Genomic DNA, 3,351 nt, shown 5'->3' on the forward strand with positions numbered 1-3,351 from the left:
CATGGAAGCTGAGTTGGTTTGCTGCCTTTGGGAACCATTAGACCCTTGTCCTCTAGATCCCACCTTGAGACCTTTGTCCACCAGCTCTTGAATACCATCTGGGTCTTTATCAAAGATGGCCCTTGTGAGACATGCCCTCACTTCAGCAAACAGACCTGGCTTCCCATTGCAATCCAGCTTATACTTCAGAGAACCATCATCATCAACCCAAGGAGTGAGATCAAAGTCTTGAGAAGAAAGATCAGGTTTAATACTTTTGTCTTCTGATGCTGAGGCATCACTTTTGGTGTTGATCATCCTTAGATCACTAAGTGTAGGAGACCATGAGAGCAAGATATCTTCTTCTCTGATCAATGGCTGTTCATTCCCATCCTTGTATACAGGGTTGGTGTGAGGTTCTTTTTCCATTTCCACAGCTGAGAGAGATTTGGATCCACCTAAAATCCCAGCACTTCCTACATACTTCATCTCAAGTACCTTAGGGGGTTAAAAAAATCTCTTGAACAACTGATCCACAAAATTCAGCTAAAGGTGGTTGAACAGGGTAAAAGGCATCCTTATCCACCTTTGTAAGCACCACTCTTTGAGTATCAAAGTCAATCATTGCACCAGTGGTGTTGAGAAATGCAGTTCCAAGCAGTAGGGGGAGCTCTTTGGTCTTCTTCATCTTCATGATCACAAAATCAGTGTGAATTATGCATTCACCGACTTGAAGTGGATAGTCTTCTAAAAATCCATATGGTTTCTTGGAGTAGGAATCACCAAAGGTGATAGAAGAGGGGTAGGACGTTATAGACTTGACCTTTAGCTTCTCCATCATATCTTTAGACATTACACTCACACTTGAGCCTGAATCACACAAAGCATTCTCAACTCTAAAGTTTCCAAGAGTGCAAGAGATGGTGAACTTCCCTGGGTTGCCTAGCTTTGGGAGGGAGGTGGGCTTCATCTGAGTTGATTCAGAGGTGGAGGCACAATCTGTTAGCTTTGCTTGACCAGTTGGATGCTCTTTTGTTTCAATAGAAACTGAATCATTCCTTTGCTGAACAGAAAGAACTGAGCCGGCTGCCCCCACACTTTTGCTCTCAATGTCCTCATTGAGTTCATGTATGAAGCCCATGAAATCCTCTATAATGGCATTCTCATCCACATGAGTTTGTGCAGGTTCACTAGGGACTTGACCATAGAGAAGGTCTTCTATTTCTTGCACAACAGCTGAGTGGTCATCATTGGAGTAGATGGCATTGCAATAATCCTTTGGGTTTTGAAGAGCTTTACCAGGAAGAGAGACTTGTTGTTCAGAAGTGCAGATGCCCTTGTTCTTTTGAATAGACTTTAGTTCAGCACCCAGTGTCTCCAGGTCAGATACCATCTTTTGTTGTCCTAGTAATAGCTGTTGGAGAAGAACATTGAAAACAGGACTTTGGTGAACAGTTGGTGGCTGAAACTGATGTTGAACAGGTGCTTGCTGTTGGAACTGTGGAGGACCAAACCCAGGTGGTGCCTTTTGCTGCTGTGTATTGAAACTAGGACCCTGAAATGGTTGCTGTTGCTGACCAAAACCTTGATTCTGACCAAACTGATTCTTTGGTTGAAAAGATCCTTGAAAGTTGTTCTGGGGAACAAAGTTTTGTGGAGCTTGAGGATTGGGATACACCTGGTCTTGTGGGTTAGCTACATTGGTGTTCCTGTAAGAAAGGTTTGGATTGGCATTACCATACTGATATCTTTGGAACCTCTGATTCCCAATGTAGTTGAGCTCCTCCTGGGTAAGACCTTCTTCACTTATGTTCTCAAAGATTTGAGAAGGTTCCTCATACTCTCCAACAAAATGTATTGGCTTCTGAGTGGTGAATTTCAGCTTGTCTAATTCACTTCTCAACTCCTTAACTTCTCTGGTGAGCCTCTGTTCTGAGCTTGAACCTTCAGACCTATTTGATCTGTCATAGTCTTCACCATAAGTATCATTGCTCAATGCTAAGTTCTCCACTAGCTCTAAAGCAGCATGTATCTCTTTACCCAGAAAGTTCCCATTGGAAGCAGTATCCAGCTGGTTTCTAATCTTGGGAAGAGCTCCTCTATACAGTGTGCTGAGAAGAGAAGCCTCACTAAACCCATGGTGTGGGCATTGGTTTGTGTAGCTCCTGAATCTCTCATATGCTTCACCAAAACTTTCATTGCAGTGCTGAGTGAAGCTAGAGATTTGGTTCCTCAGTTTTGCAGTTCTTGAGGTGGAGAAGAACTTAGATAAGAAGGCTTGCTTGCATTGCTCCCAGGTTTGAATGGAGCCTCTTGGAAGATTCTTCTCCCATTGATGAGCTTTATCGCCAAGACTGAATGGGAATAGTCTTAGCTTAAAGCTGTCTTCTGAAACTCCATTGATCTTGGTCAGATCACACACCTTATCAAACTGGTCCAAGTGTTCCAAGGGATCTTCCATTGCTAACCCATGGAACTTTGAGTTCTGGACCATATTCAGCAATGATGCTTTCACTTCAAAGTTGTTGTTTTGCACAGGTGGTGCCTGAATACCAGCTCCATACTGATGAGCATTGGCCCTGTCATTCTCTCCAACATAGACTTGGGGTTGCTCATATCTTCTTTGCTGTGGTTGGAAAGGGTGGGGTTGGTGGTGCACCTGGTGTCTTTGCTGAACATTGGCCTGATGCCTCTGTTGATGAGCTTGAGCTTGTCCCTTGTGGACATAAGCTTGTTGATGGTGCACCTGTTCCTGCTGAACATTACCCTGGTGAAGCCCTTGACCAACTCCAATACCAGCTCCATGACCTTGAGCCTGTTGCTCCTGAACTGGTTGTTCTATATCTACTACGTGATCTCCTTGTTCTGCCATCTCAGTCTGATCAATTTGTCTACCACGTCTGTCTCTTCTCCTCCTTGGTACCAAAAGGTTGATGTTGTCGTTTAGAGGAAAAGGAGGACCACAGCTTCTTGATCTAGACCTGGTGTTCATACACCTGAAATCACAAACAGAACTTGAAAGGAATCAGTAAAAACAAGAAAGTAAGCACTTGATCTCAAGAACAGATCAGAGCTTAATGCTAATCAAACCACAATTTGGCAACGGCGCCAATTGATAGACAAGACTTTTTAGGGTCTCAGGGCTATCAATCCCCTTGTCAATGTAGCACAAAGAGGTTTATCAATCCAGATGTGGTGTTAGACACTAAGCTATATGATCAAGTTCTTAATTCAAGCAAACAAGAGTGGGTTTTGATTAATCTAGAGACAACTATGAACATAAACAGGATTAAAGACTAATGACAATGACAAATGATATGAATATGATATGATGGAGGCATGAGATTCTAGACATGATAGTTGGTTAGGGTG

At 43.1% G+C, this 3,351-nt stretch overlaps 1 non-coding gene across 1 annotated transcript; it reads left to right on the forward strand.

Moving 5' to 3' along the window:
• The first annotated feature begins 2,111 nt into the window (after positions 1-2,111).
• On the forward strand, positions 2,112-2,218 carry LOC112083633. Its single transcript, XR_002897769.1, has one exon. It is a non-coding gene; the product is annotated as a small nucleolar RNA R71 (small nucleolar RNA).
• The last annotated feature ends 1,133 nt before the right edge of the window (positions 2,219-3,351 follow it).

Source organism: Eutrema salsugineum, unplaced genomic scaffold (genome assembly GCF_000478725.1).
Source record: "Eutrema salsugineum unplaced genomic scaffold, Eutsalg1_0 scaffold_6, whole genome shotgun sequence".
Classification (NCBI taxonomy): domain Eukaryota; kingdom Viridiplantae; phylum Streptophyta; class Magnoliopsida; order Brassicales; family Brassicaceae; genus Eutrema; species Eutrema salsugineum.